The 17,566-nt window shown below is 41.3% G+C and overlaps 1 protein-coding gene across 3 annotated transcripts in view; it reads right to left on the bottom strand.

Moving 5' to 3' along the window:
- The window catches only part of CNTN5 (contactin 5), a 1,172,720-nt gene that overhangs the window by 980,120 nt on the left and 175,034 nt on the right, over positions 1–17,566 (bottom strand). Inside the window, exons 2-3 of one of the 3 annotated variants that reach the window (XM_059721132.1) lie at positions 15,554–15,660; positions 6,596–6,670 (exon numbers count right to left, since the gene is read on the bottom strand). The exons of 1 other annotated variant lie outside the window; for it this stretch is intronic. The gene's annotated coding sequence lies outside the window, so the exon portion shown is untranslated. The remainder of the gene's footprint in view (positions 1–6,595; positions 6,671–15,553; positions 15,661–17,566) is intronic. One more of the 3 variants, XM_059721133.1, reaches the window with a different exon arrangement.

Below are 17,566 nucleotides of genomic sequence, written 5' to 3' on the forward strand. Positions count from 1 at the left end.
ACATTATCCTTTTCAAATTATGTTTTCATTGCCACAATGCCTTCCACCTGTTATTAACAGTTATAGCAAAGGAATTGCTATGCTGGGTGAGACCCGACGATCATCTAGTCCAGTCTTCTTCCATGTCCAGTAGCAGTTACTCTAGAGGAAATGGTAGGAACACCAGGTGCAGATGTAGGATAAAATGACATAATTAGTTTCCACCGTCATCTGTATCAATTAGAGATTGGCTTCAAACACACAAGTATATGCTTTCCAAAATGTTTATCGTTATTTTCAATAACTCAGGGTATTTGCATTGTCCATATAGCCAGCCAATCCCTTTTTTAATCTTGCTAAATTTTGACCTCAGTGACTTCCTGTGGTAATGTGTCATCATCTATTTATATACTTCTGAAAAAAAATTATTTTTTTTTCCAATTTTAGTTTGCAGCCTTTAATTTAATTGAACAAACGTCTCTTGTGTTTTGGGATAGTGAGATCGGAAACTCCCAAACTTCTTTCTCTATACCATTTTACCATACCTTGAACTCTCCTATGAAATTTGAACTTTCATTTCTACGTGGGAGAACTTTTACAATCTTTTCTCCTGTGCCTAACGAAGGGTGTTTGTGCCCAAAAGCTTGCAATTAAAGATTTTTGGGGGGAAAAATCTAGTTGGTCTAATAAAAGATATCACCTGTTCTATGAGTTCTGATTCCTTTTGCCTCTAGACCAATACAACTACAACCTGGATACCTGACACAACCGAATCAGTGTGAGTGTCCTCCATGAAGCTCCATCCACCAGCATCCAAGCCTTTCTCTTGAGAAATCAGTTCTGATGGATGGGCCACTGCATCCGGATGTCCGAAAACCGCCTCCCTTGCCAGATTCTTTTCTCCTAGCTCTTCACTGGCCAACACTCAAAGGCGGTCAAAGGAAACAATACAAAGACACACCCAAGGTCACCCTCAAGCATGGAGGCATCAACACCAATGGCTTGGAGAAGCAAGCTGCTGACCATTCAGCATGGCACTACCTAGTTTACCAAGGCATGTGCCACTTCAAGGCCCAAGGTGGAATGGAGGTGGTGGAGGAAGGAGAAGGAGACCAGCCTGGGGTTGCAAATCCCACTCCCCCATGCAACAACATGCCCCCACATTGCCAAAGAACATTTGCATCCAGAACCAGGCTCCTCAGTCACCTGAGGACACATCAAGCCCAATGGACCTCATCCTTGATTTTGAGGGACCACTTATGGACCTGACACATGGAAGATATTGAATTTTAGCCGATTTTTAAAATGAAATCTTCACAATTTTACTAGGAGGAAGCAAATTATACCATCTGAAATCTGAGACCCTGCTCCTTCTTTTGTTTGAGGTAATTTGCATCATAACAGAGCCCAAAGACACCTCACCACATAAGAAATTCCTGCCCAGAAGAGCATTCCATCCTTTTCCTCTTCTGTGACATATGAAACATCATAATCAGAAGGAAATATGGCTACATCCTGCTTGCCACCAAACAACTTTGAGGTAAACAGACTATTCCAACTTTTCTCTGAGCCTAACCTGCATAAAATGAACTGTTTGACACAAGAGATTTTACCACACCTTTAACTCTCCTATGAAATATGAACTTTCATTTCTACCTGGGAGAACTTTTACAATCTTTTCTCCGATGTCTGAATAAGGGTGCTTGTGTCTGAAAGCTTGCAATTAAAGAATGGGTTTTTTTTGCAAAAGTCTAGTTGATCTAGCAAAAGATATCACCTCTACCATGAGTTCTGATTCCTTTCTCTACACCATTCATTATCCTCTATACTTTTACTCTCTCATTTCTTCCTTGTTTTTTCAAACTTTCTTAACATAGAAGTTTATCTACATAGGTCCTTTGCCTTTTTTACTGCTTTTCTCTGAAATTACTCTTCATGATATTCTTTTAACAACCCATTGTAAAGATTACATTTTGCTCAAGATCTTGAACTTCATTATACTGTGGTCACTATTATTTAGCACCCTAACTACTGTTACATCTTGAAAGGACAACCACTCCAGTGATTAAAGGAAAGTAGATATGCTACAGTTTGGCTTTTGAACTGTCCCATGTGACACTTTTATAAGCAAACTGAAGAAATATGATCTAGAGGCAATTAACAGAAGGTTGAAAATCAACCCTGAGCGAGGCAGTGTCAATGGTTTTGTGTCACAGTGGGAGGACACCGTGGAGGTCTGTCTTGGGCTCAATTCTCCCGAGCAGTATTCATTAGAGAGGGACTCCAAACACTCTGGAGACAGGATCTAAATTTAAAATGGTCCTGATAAATTGCAGAAGCGATCCACAAGATGCAATGAAATAAAATCAAATGTAAAGTATGACACTAAGAAAGAAGTCAAATGCACAAGTGCATCATAGGCAGCAGTACTGAAGAAAGGAATCTGAAAGTCATACTACCTCACAACCTAATTATTAGTTAATAATGTGATGCTCTCCCAAAAAAAAGCAAATCTTTACTCTCCTTGGCACCAGTAAAGCCTCATTTAGAGAACTACATCCAGTTTTGGGCACCACACACACACACACACACACACACACACACACTTGTGTGTGTTTCCTTTGGACTCTCTAATTTGTCAACATCTTTCTTAAAGTATGTTGCCCATACTTTATATGTATAAAATGGAAGATTTGCATTTGTTTGGACTAAAAAATACAAGACTGAGGGAGATATGACAGTCTTCCAATATGTACAAAGACAATGATCAATTGTTCTCCACATACACTGAGGGTAAGACAACAAGATATGAACTTAATTTGTAGCAAAGAAAAAAACTAGGTTAAACAGATGACAACTTTTTAACTTAAAGGATAATTAAGCAGATAAAAAGGATATATAGGGAGGCTGTGGAATCACCATCACTGAGGTTTTTAAGAATAACTTAGATAAATGTGTTTTGGGTTTCATCTAGATGCACCTGATCCCACTTTAGATGAGGATAGTATATTAATTGATATTCTGAGATCCCTTCTTTCCCTACACTTCTAAGATTCTATCTTGAATTACATCCTGTGAGACATGCATGTCTATTCATAATATGAAACCCTTCCCATACCTAGAAAAGATAACCCTGTGGTCACTGTGATAACCAGACAGAGGCAATTTTATTAAGCCCAAAGTAATTTTATATAAATTTGATAGATTCATACATAATTAATATCTTCTGAACATAACCTTGCTCGGAGCAAAACCCAAATAAAAAAGAATGAAGACTCTAATTCTGTTCAAAGCTGAGATATTGTACCTGACTGTACCAGTATCAACAATGCATAGCAACCTCAGCTAGCACTTCTCTAGAGACATAAAATCATCACGCTCATAAACTGCCTGCCAGTTACTGTAAGTGTCGCTCTACAAACAACATTTTTAGTAACATTTCTAATAACAATATTTTAGAAGGGCACGGCTACACAACAGTGTATATTATTATACTCCATAATTTTTGTATTATGTTAACAGTACCACAAAGACCCCATGAGAATCAAGGCTCAATTGAACTGGGTTCTGTACAAACATAATAAGTGAAAGTTCCTTGCCTCGTGACTTTACATAGTTTCAATCCTGCAAATATTTACACATTATTTTACTCACATGAATAAATCTATATATGTACATAATAGCTTGCGGGAACAGGTTTCAATTTAAGAGAAAAGCCAACAAGTAAGTACAACAACCAAACATAAATAATGGGTAAGGACTGTAAGGGCAAGATTATAGGAACATGCTATATAAATTGGCTATCAGCAGCTTCTAAGGTTATTTTTCTGGATAATGTAAGTGGACTGCAAGCTACTGACTTCTTGCCTAAAACAATTACCATAAAAAGTCATGATTTTGATGCAAACAAATCATTTAAAATGCACAAACCTGGGGCATAATTTGCCCTTTTTAAAATCTGATACAACTGTATGCCATAGACAGGGTGAGCTAGCAGACTGTCTGAGCCATGAGTGTAATGCTAGACTCTAGCTGGCATCCTGTAAACCAAGAATCCCAAGACAAGCATAGAAATGTAACTCTATATGTTAAGATGGGATTTTCAAAAGTATATGGCATTGGTCTGCGTTTCCACTGAAGTCAAGAATAAACTCCTATTACCTTTGCCACAGTGAACTTAGGCATATGTTGAATGTTTTAGAAAATGTCTTAGTATTTTTATGTACCAAAAAAAAAAAAAAAAAGACAGAAAGAAACTGTACGAGCAAAAACCAATTTGTTTTAAAATGTGCTCATTTAGCTAAATATCATTTACAATCATTTACATTACACAAGTGACAAAAATAAGTGTCAGTAACATATGGAGATGGTCATTTGTGTTGGTGTTTGCTTTTTTGTGCTGTTGATAAAAGCATACATCTGTTGATAACAGATGTAATTTAATATTACCTTTAACTAAATTCTACAACAGAGAGGGAAAAAAAGATCCAGTAAGTGAAAAGCTGCCATTGCCTATTTTCAAATTTCATAGCAGCGAGGGAATTTTACTTCCAGAGTATGAACTTTTGAATGTGAAGTGTAAAGAATAATGCTGAGACTGAGATTGATTTTACATGCAACTTGCTCAGTACAAGGTACTAGTACCATATGCACTAATGCAACAAATGTTAAGAACAGATGTTTTCTTTTACTTTATCAAAGTAAAAATTATCTCTTGCAAAGCTGAATGTGGATTGCACAAATATATAACTGCATTTCAATAACCTCATTCTAATTGATGTTCAATTTGGTGAACAATAATAAAACCCAGCATCAAACTGCTCAAGAGAAGAATCTGTCTTACACATTCCGTGATTAACTTGCTTTGTTAACCTACAGCCAAACATACTGAAGTGAAGATGAGACAAAGCCAGGAAATGTTCAGAACATATGGCTTGCCAGTTCACTGGGAAAATATCCCAATTGGTTTTTACACTAATATTCCAGAGCAGTCATGTGAATGCATCTTTGTAACTAGTATTCTGACCAGAAAAACACCTTCCTTACTGCAGTTTATTATATACAAATAGATCTATCATTTTATTTTAATTACAAAATAGAAAAGTTAAACTTCTTTTACTTTTCTAATAGGGATTTTTTTCCTTACTTATTTAAATTATGTGCGTTAAAAATAAATTATTTTCTAGTCCCTGTACCTATTGCCAGGACTTCTGGCAGATCAGGAAAGCTTGGCACTCAATCAGTAAAGTTATTTTTACTTGTTAGAAGTGAAGGACTAATAGTTATTATTAGTCATTATTATTGAGTTTGTGGTCTTGCTTAGGAAACAGTGACATCTAGCACATGTCATTGTGCTAGGTTCTTATACAAGTAGAAGAGAAAATGGTACAGACTAACATGAACGTTAAAGCACTCAAGACAGGAAAATCCAAACATCTTCTCTGTTCAAAGGAGAACAGGAAGGCAGTGCTGAATGTGTGTGCTGTCCAGGGTTGTATAGCTTTGAGCAGCAGGACACTGGGTTAGGGGTATAGCTTGGCTAAAATCTACCATTGCAAAAATCTTTCCCACTAGGGGCTTTGTGAGTGTCCTGTACTGGCTTATTTAATCCTCAGGTGCTTGGAAGGGAAGACTCTTTAGCATCCTTGAACCTCATCAATGTCCAAGTCTGCTGCTACTAAATGAGCACAAACTATTCAGAACTTTAGACATCAGCTCCACTGGTCTCAGTGTTTTTGTAGAATTGCTTCTTCAGTTTTCTGAAGCCTTTCACTTTTAGACTTTGTGTAGGTAAGTTCTCACTTACTTTGAGTATACAACACAAGGCATGTCTACACAAGATGCTTACTGCGCATTAGCTTAAAAATGTGGCTTAATAACACTGTGCAGTAGCTTAGCAGTTAACTGTACAGTTAACTGAACAGTGTTATTAGGCTAATGCACAGGAAGCATCACTAAAAAAACCATGTGCCGGTGCTACTGCGCAGTAACTCTAGTTACTGTGCATTTGGTTAATGCCTCTTATTAGAGCTACTAAACGAAATGTGCAGTAACTAAGGCCCATTAATGAATGTGCAGACATGCCCACAGAGATTTTCTCGAGCCACTGCCAAGCACAAATGATCAAATGCAGCTATGCTGATTGTGCTTATAAGATGGAAGCAGAATCCACTATGTAGGAATTTCAGAGTTCATGACGTTTAAAAGTAGAAAAGGCCATCACATCATTTAATCTGACTGCCTGTATACCACAGGGCACCAAATTTTCATCCAATATTGCTATGCTGGGTCCAATGAATTTAGTTAAATTAAAGTATTTCAATCCTTAGGAAACTATACCATTTATCATACGCAGCTAGCAGGGAAGGCAGAAATTCAGAGATGAAAATGGAGAAATACAAGGCTAGAAATTGATTATATATGTTGAGATGATTTTAAAATCTGATCCTCACTCCATCATGCAAAACAAAATTATATCCCAGCCAACTTGACATTCATGACCCCAAATCTGATGATCAGTTTGACCCTAAATGTGTGGAATGAGAGACGCCAGCTATGCATTTAAGAAACGGGATTTTTGTATGATTGCAAAGCACTAATACACACAGTCCCATACCTCATCTCCAGCTGCAGCTAATCTCATGATTTGGAACAGGAAGAAAGCACAGGGTATGTCCATTCAAAATACCTCCTGAGGGAGAAAAATATACCTTCTTGAAGCCTTGAAACATAAGATTTGATTATAGTCACTGCTTTAATGAAGAGCTGTACATATTATGAACATGTTGACAGTAATACAGGCAATTCTATTTTTTTTCATCAAAAGGAGGGGGATGAACAGAAAAACTCAACTTAAGATGCACATAAATGACCAATAGCATTAGGACATCATGAAAAGGAAATGATGCCTGTGTTTTAAAAAATATTATTGCTATACTGAATTAATATATTTTTTTCTCAATATCAAGGAAGATGTGCAATTCTCTGAGATAACCAAGGAGTTTCCTGCAGTACTTAAACCGGTGAATCTTAACCAGGGTGTTGTGGCACCCTGGGAAGCCTTAAGATCTTTTCACCGCAAGATGCCATAAAGCATTAGGACTTATAGGTGTACAAACATGATTCACTAGACAAACCCAGAGATTTCAAATAGCTTATTGGGTATACACCACAAGCTACCAGCATATCATTGCAGCTCTGTAAGGCTATGGACAGACATTATACATAAACCGGTTTACGTGATCAGAAACTGATTTAAACCTGTAACAGAACAGATGTTCAATGCACAGAAACTAGTTTGAGAATGGCTGAAACCAGTTTAAGATAAACCTGTTTGAATGTAGTATCAGACTTAACTGATTTGGCTCAAGCCGGTTTATGCAATGTCTTAAACCAGACACACCCAGCATCCTGGCATACTCTCTGGGCTGGGCGGGGCTCTCTGCTCCACAGCAGGGCTGGCCCCTCCCCTCTGCTCCCTGGCTGCAGCTCCTCCCCCTTCCCCTCACACTCCCCGCTAACCAGGAATTCCCCCCTCCCCTCTGCCTTGCTGAGGAGGTGTCTGTGTATTAGATTCATAGATTCATAGATTCATAGATGTTAGGGTCAGAAGGGACCTCAATAGATCATCAAGTCTGACCCCCTGCATAAGCAGGAAAGAGTGCTGGGTCTAGATGACCCCAGCTAGATGCATATCTAACCTCCTCTTGAAGACCCCCAGGGTAGGGGAGAGCACCACCTCCCTTGGGAGCCCGTTCCAGACCTTGGCCACTTGAACTGTGAAGAAGTTCTTCCTTATGTCCAGTCTAAATCTGCTCTCTACTAGCTTGTGGCCATTGTTTCTTGTAACCCCTGGGGGCGCCTTGGTGAATAAATCCTCACCAATTCCCTTCTGTGCCCCCGTGATGAACTTACAGGCAGCTACAAGGTCGCCTCTCAACCTTCTCTTGCGGAGGCTGAAAAGGTCCAGTTTCTCTAGTCTCTCCTCGTAGGGCTTGGTCTGCAGGCCCTTGACCATACGAGTGGCCCTTCTCTGGACCCTCTCCAGGTTATCCGCATCCTTCTTGAAGTGTGGCGCCCAGAATTGCACGCAGTACTCCAACTGCGGTCTGACCAACGCCCGATAGAGGGGAAGTATCACCTCCATTGACCTATTTGTCATGCATCTGCTGATGCACGATAAAGTGCCATTGGCTTTTCTGATGGCTTCGTCACACTGCCGGCTCATGTTCATCTTGGAGTCCACTAGGACTCCAAGATCCCTTTCCACCTCTGTGCCACCCAGCAGGTCATTCCCTAGGCTGTAGGTGTGCTGGACATTTTTCCTCCCTAGGTGCAGCACTTTGCATTTCTCCTTGTTGAACTGCATCCTGTTGTTTTCTGCCCACTTGTCCAACCTATCCAGGTCTGCCTGCAGCTGTTCCCTGCCCTCCGGCGTGTCCACTTCTCCCCATAGCTTTGTGTCATCTGCAAACTTGGACAGAGTACATTTCACTCCCATGTCCAAGTCGCTGATGAAGACATTAAAGAGTATTGGTCCAAGGACCGAACCCTGCGGGACCCCACTGCCCACACCCTTCCAGGTCGAGACTGACCCATCTACCACGACTCTTTGGGTGCGACCCTCTAGCCAATTCGCCACCCACCGGACCGTGCAGTCATCCACATCACAGCCTCTTAACTTGTTCACCAGTATGGGGTGGGATACCGTATCGAAGGCCTTCCTGAAGTCTAAGTATACGACATCCACCCCTCCTCCTGTGTCCAGGCGTTTCGTAACCTGGTCATAGAAAGAGACTAGGTTGGTCAGGCACGATCTGCCCGCCACAAACCCATGCTGGTTTCCCCTCAGCATAATTTGCCCTGCCGGGCTCTCACAAATGTGAGCCTTGATAATTTTTTCAAATACTTTACCAAGGATGGAGGTGAGACTGACTGGCCTATAGTTGCCCGGGTCCTCCTTCCTCCCCTTTTTGAAAATGGGGACCACGTTAGCCCTTTTCCAGTCCTCCGGGACTTGGCCCGTGCGCCACGAGCATTCGAATATTCCTGCCAGTGGCTCTGCAATGATGTCGGCCAGTGCCTTCAGCACCCTCGGATGGAGCCCATCAGGGCCTGCCGACTTAAAGGCATCCAGTTCTTCCAAGTGACTCTGCACCACCTCAGGATCTACGTATGGAAGTCTGGTGCCTTGCTGCTGCCTCTCTACAACCCCAGTGAGAGACTTGTCGTGCCCCTCACTTAGGAACACTGAAGCAAAGAACTCGTTGAGGAGTTCAGCCTTGTCCCCCCTATCTGTCACCAATTGTTTCTGCCCATTTAGCAGCGGTCCTATTCCTCCCTGGGCCTTCCTTTAACTCCCTATATATCTAAAAAACAATTTCTTGTTGTCCTTTACTTGGGTTGCCATCCTCAGCTCCATGGTAGCTTTGGCCCGCCTAACTGCCTCCCTACAAGCACAAGCAGAGGAGGTATATTCATCTTTAGTGATCTCACCCTGTTTCCACTTTTTATGTGCTCCCCTTTTGGCCTTTAGGCTGCCCTGGATTTCTCTGGTCAGCCATGGAAGCCTCCTGGCCCCTTTCCCTCTTTTGCCTCGCTCGGGGATCGTCTTGCTTTGTGCCCGAAGGATCGTTTCCTTTAGGCACAGCCACCCTTCTTGGGCACCCATCCCATCAAAACTCCTACTCTGCAGTGCTTCCTTGACTAATCGCCTGAGTGCATTGAGATCAGCTTTCCTAAAGTCTAGCACTTTCACCCTACTAGTTACCTTACCCACTCGCCGTCTTATGTTGAATTCTATTATAAGGTGATCACTGTCTCCCAGATAGCAACCGATCTGGAGGTCCCCTATCATGTCATCTCCCGTTGCCAATACCAGATCCAGTATGGCATTCCCCCTAGTGGGACCATGCACCTCCTGTGTCAGGTGGAGGTCCTGTACACAAGTTAGAAACCTGCGTGAGCGATGGGACCTTGCTGTCTGCGTCTCCCAGCAGATGTCCGGGTAGTTTAGGTCCCCCATGACTACCGCCTCTTTAGCTTTTATGGTCTCCGAGAGTTGCCTCAGGAACCCCACATCTATTTCTTCCCCTTGGTGTGGGGGTCTGTAACAGACCCCTACCACCAAATCCCTTTCTCCTTGCCCCCCCCATGTAGCCTAACCCACAATCCTTCTACTTCCTCAACCTCGGATTCTGTCTTGATGAGGGTTGATGTGTATTGCTCACTGACATAAAGTGCAACCCCCCCCCTTTCTTCCCCGACCTGTCCTTTCTATACAATCTATAGCACTCAATATGTACCGCTAGCAGATTAGCTAGCAGACCATATGCTGGCTACCATGTGCTGAATCAACAGGTAGAATCAGCAGGCAGAATCAACAAGTAGCTGGTAATGTCCCTCTGTTCTTTCCTTAATTGGGTGATAAACACCCTTCTGGGCTAATCACGGAGCCCTGTAGGAGCCTGGCCACACCTCTCCTCAGTCAGCAACGTGGAAGGGGAGGAAGGGCTACTTTAGTACCAGCTTTTAGCCTGAGCCACTGCAGGCATGTGTCTGCATTTCTGGGATGTCTGTCCAGTTACAAAACTGATTTAGCCTGGGCAGGTTAGACTAACTTGCAAAGATTGAATCAACTCAGGCTCAGGCTTTTTGAATGTCTGTCCCTAGCCTAAGTGCCTTGAGCTCTGTGAGCTCACCAGTGTGGGGGTCTGCACAGTCTCTGCATTCAAATTCAGCATTATGGGGAAAGGAGGGGAACAATGGACTCCATGAACATATGGGCTGAGCATCACTGCTATTCATCCCCTTCTTCCTCCTGCTGCTGAATTGGGGGCGGGGAGGGGTATAGGAAGAAGGAAGGAGGGGAAGACAAAACAGCAGTAGGCTCTAGAGGTGCTTGAAAATACAGCAACTGGACAGACTAGCTGGTGAGATCATAAAGCTCACAGCACATGCGGAGATCCCAGTAGGAATTCTGCTGACATGCTGGTGAGCTCAGAGGCCTCACTGTGTATGTGGCACATAGCCAAAGGGGGATGTGACTGTGCTGCTACACCCACCTCTAGATCCACCCTGAGCTTGGGTATTTGACTTAGGGAAACAAATAAGGTGCTTCATCATGTCAGGCCCTGGACTGCTCAGAAAAACCCCTTAGACACCTAAGACTCTAGACTACTAGCAGATAAATGCCATATGTGGACACAGGCTGCAAACTTGAATCCTCTCAAGATGAAATGGGACTGAAATCCATATTTTCCACTTCTTGGACATGTGCCCTTACCACTACAGTACCTGGCACAAAGTAGGTATCTCTTTTTTCTCTGGTGACTGTATTTTGTTTCGAGCTCCACGCATGCCTTCAACATCTGTCCTGTTTGGTCTCATATAAGAAATCAGGGATTTAAGCAGTGTTTGGGTACCTTTTACATTGATTTCAATCATGACAGACTATTGGTAGGAACTAGGAATTGAACTGACTAGTTCTTATAATTTCTGAGCATGCCCAGTACCCTGAATCTAGAAGCCTACAGATCTTTTCAGACAAAATGAAAGTGCCTAATGATAGGCACCTAATCAGTTTTGCAGCTCCTGTACAAGATTGATTTTGGATTGTGATTTAGTCAGGTACATTCCAAGCCCTGTGTAGGTGCTTATAGGATTGATTTGGATCTGGTCCAAAACAAGCAGATCAGGATAAGTTAACAGTTTCTCACTTAATAATGAAATATGCTAACATGACCTTAAGTATTCTTGGCTGCTCCTTTCATGACCCTAACAAAAGTAGATTACTTTTTTCTTGAGTCTGCACTTTCCATTTATATTCTAGACTATACTTATTAGTACGCATTTATGTGCCAGCTTTCTCAGAATTCTTAGCTTATGATTGATGTAGACTATTGAACATTTTTGAATTACGAATGTATCTGCTGCCCCAGGACACTGGTTAACAAGTTATTTCATGAGCTGATTCCAGTGTGGCACAACATTTGAATTAATAAAATACTGTGCTCAAACTGTATTGAATTTTGAACATGAATTTATAAACCTTAAATGTCTGGAGTTGATTAAGAAGTAACCTACAAGGTTATCAGAGAAGCTATACAGTATCCTTTGGAAGAGCTTTTTCCCATTTTCAGTTATTGTTAAAATAAAAATTGATTATAATGAACTGCAAAGCCACCACCTTTCCCTCTCTACTCTCAGTTACTATTCAAATAAAAAGTCCAAAGATAAACTGCAAAGCCAAGATGAAGACTGAGTGAAGCACAAACTTATTAACCAAGCTATGGGAGACACTTAGCAGAGAAATAATGTTTGACTTATCTTTTAAGTGTTACATTTTCTCCTGTGTCAGACCTTTTTAGTGATTAACTGAACATATCTCAGAATGCTCTGCACTGATATTAAGGATACAATGGCTTTTATTAGGGTTATGGATGGAATCTTAGAACTTTCTGGTACAGTCCCAATAAATTAAATTTAACAGAAAAGTTTAAACCACATACTTTAAAAATAATTTCTTTGCTAAATGCCCTAACAATGGCATATGATCTCCAAAAATTCATGTTTAACTCAATTTTAACATTTCCTTTGCAATTCACCTTTAAAATTCATATAATCTGATTAACCAGAACCTGAGACATTGAACACATTTGCTTAAGGATTACATCACCCTGTGACACAATGTAGTGTCACTGCTTCCCCAATATACACATGACCTACAATAACCCCACTTACCTCAACCAATAACATTCCTGCCCAAACTTCCTCTCCTATTCTCCTCATTGCTCACTTTTGAAGGCCACAAATCCCATCTCTGATGCTGTGTCTTTACAGATGAACTGTGCTTCCCCTCTACACTTCTGCCAAGTCCAACTCCCACTGCACATCACTCCTGCTCAGTTACCCTACAAGCTAATGGATGGAAATGGGAACTGTTACAGGAATCTTCATTCTTCCCTTTCTTGGGAGAGGCCAAGTTGCTGGAAGCTGCAGTGGTTGGGAGGCTATCAACCCCTCAGCCACTGCTGGTCATTATGTAGGATAAGGAAATCTTTACTCCTTTTCCCAAAGTCCATGGATGGCAGAAACATTGGTTATGCTGCCATCTTGGAAAAGGGGTTTCATTCTTTTATGCCACTGACCAGAAGAGGGACGGCTATCAGGAGACTTTCATGCTTTCTGAAATGGGGAAGAAAATGGGAGGAAATTAATAGACTGATTATATTGCTGTGGCTGCAGTCACTTACTACTACCTACGGGAGAAGGGAAATTGACAGGAGCCTTTCAGACAGGCAGCTAGAAACCATTGTTTCCATTTCCCGGATAGGAAGTTCAATTTGGGGGAGTCAAAACTGAAAGAACATTTATGAAAATCACTGTAATGGAAATTTCTTGGCTAGCACTGTTGAAAATCCCTAAGTGTTTTACCACTTATGTAGAAAAAAACAACTGGTTTTCTGCATCATACATTTAACAATTAAATTAAAAGATGTTGTTCTGAATCTTTTACTTCAGGAGACTTAATTTTAATGTAGGATTAGCTATCAAGTGGAAAAGAAATGTTTATCCCCTCCTCCCCAAAGTCCCTTGTTTTCTATTTTAAATTTGCCAATATTTATCTACTGAACAAAATCAACCCCTGACAAAACTAAGCACAAGTGGAAGCCTTTGCTCAGCATTAGGCAAAAGATTGAAGATCAGACGCAAAACTATAATGCTTCAGATGGTATGAAAAAAGTCTGTGATACTTAAATACTTGCAGAGCAGCTACTGTTCTGAGGTTTCTAGATAATGCTGCTGGTCACTCATTTTATTCAAGTTAATGTGACATTGCACGAAATTAATCCAAATATTTATTAATCCAATATAAACCAACAGCAAAAACAATTTAACACATGTGTTACACATGTTAGTAGAAATGTCTTTTTCTGAATTTCTGTATAAATTGCAGGTAATTTGTTATTTGAAGAAGAAAATGTTTTCCCACTAAACCAGAGTGATACAATTCATGTTTACATAAAGGATACAGGACTGACTAAGGAAATCCAATTATTTAGGTAATGAAGTAGACCACTTTACAAATAATAGTTACAGATACATGTGTGCACCCTTAGTGCCCCTAAAAATGGTGATTTTAAGCTAATTGTGCCTAAATTTGATACTTGCATAAAGCAGGTATCAAATTTAGGAGCAAATAGTTAAGGCACCTTAAGAGACATGTAGATGCCTTGAGGAACCTTAATGCTGTGTATGTCAACTGAGTGGGCTAGAACTGAGCCTGTGGGGCCCTATGCTGCTGCCAGACACCACCAAGAAGAAGAAGCAGTCGGTGGGTGCTGTTCTCTAGGGCACGCACGCTGGGGCTGGAGTGGCAGCTCTGGCAGTGGTGGTGCATGTTGGTGTGCTAACTGATGACTGTGAGAGGGGGCACAAAAAAACCCCCAAAACAACTCAAGCCCCGGCATGTGTGGGGGCATGCTGGGAAGGAGAGGTGGCTTCATGTACTCCCTGCATTGTGTGAAGAGCAGGGAACTGTGCAGCACCACACCAGCAGAGGCAGAGGTAAGGACAGGGGCAGGCATTGTGCCCCTACACACAGTCATTGGTTGGCATGCTGATGGGTGCCACTGCTGCCGGAGCCGCTGCTCCAGCTCCGGTATCTGTGCCTTGGAGAACAGCACCCGCCAGTGCTTCTTCTTGATGGTGCCCAGCAGCAGTGTGGGGCACCACATGCTCAGCTCCAACCCATTCTTGACGGACGCTGGGGAGGTAGGAACATGGAGAGGGGGTTAGAGCTGAAGCCAGGGCTGGGCTGATCGTGTTGGAGGGGACTGGAGATTCCTACCTCCCTTGGCCAGCACTGGGCTATATAGCCCCGGCTATCCTGCTGCATGCTTTGGGGGCCTGTCCAGGGTACTGCTCAGAGATCCATGTTAAGAGAGGCATGTGTAGTCAAGTGCCTAAATCGCCTTAATGCGCTTTAGGCTAAGGCACATTAAGTTTAGGTGCATGTAAATTCACATGTAGGCATGCCCAATGCCTTTTTTTGCCTCAGTCTTTACAGGCAAGGTTAGTTTCCAGACTAACCAGGCAACACAGGTTGGGGAGAAGGTGAGAAGCCCTAACTAGGAGGGTGGCGAAGCACTAGAAAAGTTTACCTAGGGAGGTGATGGAGTCTCCATCTTTAGAGGTTATTAAGGCCTAGCTTGACAAAGCCCTGGCTGGAATGATCTAGTGGGGGATGGTCCTGCTAGATGACCTTCTGAGGTCCCTTCCAACCCTAATTGTCTAGGACTGGTAGTAGTAAGTTAATTCAGTACAACCATAAGAGTTGTCCTTTCTCCAGCTCAAATAATACAAGTGACATCATGGTCTCACTAAATTCCATGCCATTTCCTTGATGGATCTCAACCTTTTGTTTCATTTCAGCATTTCTAAAACAGGAACAACAGTACTTCTCTTCAATTATTTAAATATTAAAGAGTGGGAGATGCTCACATTCTATATGGTTGGTGGTGATTTAAGTACCCAAGACAGAGAAATTGATTGTATAAAATGTGGGACTCACAAGAATATAGATCTGTAGGCAGAAAAAGCTTCAGGATTCCAAGATGTGGATGTGTAGGAAACAAGTATGCCCAGAAATAATGGAGTCTTCCTGTCTGGAACATGGACCTGCACTTAAGGAAATTGTTTAATGAAAATGCTGAAAATAGGAGGGGAACTAATACACAAATTGAATTCAGGGTTTGAGTAATCAGCACTGAAGACATTGTTTATATTTTGCCCTTCTTTTTTTTTCTTTCAGTAAGTGACTGATTCTTTCTCCATTAGCAATAACATTTATCTTCTGATTTATTCTAATAAAAACATATATTTTGATGGATTATTTAAAACTTATGAATAGCTCATTATGAAATTTTTTATTTTTTCCTTAAAAAAAATCTATAAAAACTGACTATAATTGTAACTGAAGAACTCATTTTAAGTCATTAGTTCCCATTGTATAGTCAATAAACACTTTAGATTCCATTTAAAGTACATTTGCATTTTTAACAATGACTTCAGGTAGATAAAGAAAGAACAAGCCTTTTAATAACCAAGACTAAATAGCAGCATTATAACAATGAACAATAAGCCCCCAAGGATTGGCCATATAAATTCAGGGGGAAGAAGGAATTATTCATTACCAAACAATATTTAATTTTCTTTGGTATTTCTAAAACTTTATGTATAGATTGAATACTACTACTATGCTCTGCTGATTGTGTCAATATCATTATTGCTAGCACAGTCTTGAACTCTTTCCAAGCACAAAAGCACATTACCAAAGATTTAACAAGCCTGAAATATTGTCTGGACACTTTCTTTTCACTGACTTAAGAGTAACTGAGCTTATGATCCCATTTTAGATAATTAATGCGTAATGTTCACATGTGATGTGAAGAAAGGGTGACATCAGGAATAAAACAAAAAGTGAATGTTTTGTGAATAATGAGGAGGTTTTTTTGGCCTTGGAAAAAAAATATTTTTCTATGTATTTCTGTAGCCTGGACAAGAATGTCTGCTCAGCTATGAACTCTTCATTGAAGACCTCATTCCTAACACTTATCCATTAATACCCAACAGCAGAAAAATACCTGTGGCAACTACCCATTCATATCTGCCATTTTAAATTAATTCAAGATTTTTAGTGACATTTGAAACACTATAGATTAAACCAGCTCAAAAATAGATGTTGATTCTCATGATTCTGCCTTGTAAGCAGACTAATGATTTAATCAAGCCACTGTTATTTTTTCCCTTTAGCATAAACACACTTAGAGATTCTACGCGCCAGAAGCCTCATAAAGCCAGGCAAATTGGCAGGTGTTGTTGTAGATTGTCTTCCTTTAGATACTACATGTACTTCCTTTATTCCTTTAAACTACATAAACAAAATGTTTATAGAATCATAGAGAAGTAGGGCTGGAAAGGACTTCCAGAGGTCAGCTAGTCAATCCCCTGCCTGAGGCAGGATTAGCCCCGTCCGAGCCATGCTATACAAACCATAATCTAAACTCTACATAAGACTACCCTCAATCCTGACAACAGAGACCTAGCACTCTAATTTGCCACAGGTAAAGAAGGGGAACCATAGCAACCAACATCTTGCTTCTATAAAATGCTGTCTACATATGCTCAAGAGATCCCAGGTAGAGGTATCATGCCCCTCACTACAGAGGAAGGCAATCCCCCTATCCCCCAACAGCCCATACTAATCTGACCATGAGGTAAAATTCCTTCCTGACCCCAAATATGGTGATCAGTCTGACGCTGAGTAGAGGGGAAAACCCCCTAGCCAGGAATCTCCAGCTTTGCTCCTAGTAGAAGCACTGACATACCCCTGTCAAAGTCCCCAGCCTTGGTTATAGCCAACACCCAATGCCTCTGAGGAAGATTTAAAAACACCATGACACATGTAGCAGAAAAGAACGGGAGGGGTAGCGGGAGGAGAGGATCAATCAGCAAAGCCCAGAAGCAGGGGAAATACCCAGAGTAGAACATAGGCAGAGCTACAGTTGTTTCAAAGCACAATGCT

The sequence above is a fragment of the Alligator mississippiensis genome, chromosome 1, assembly GCF_030867095.1.
Source record: "Alligator mississippiensis isolate rAllMis1 chromosome 1, rAllMis1, whole genome shotgun sequence".
NCBI lineage: Eukaryota > Metazoa > Chordata > Crocodylia > Alligatoridae > Alligator > Alligator mississippiensis.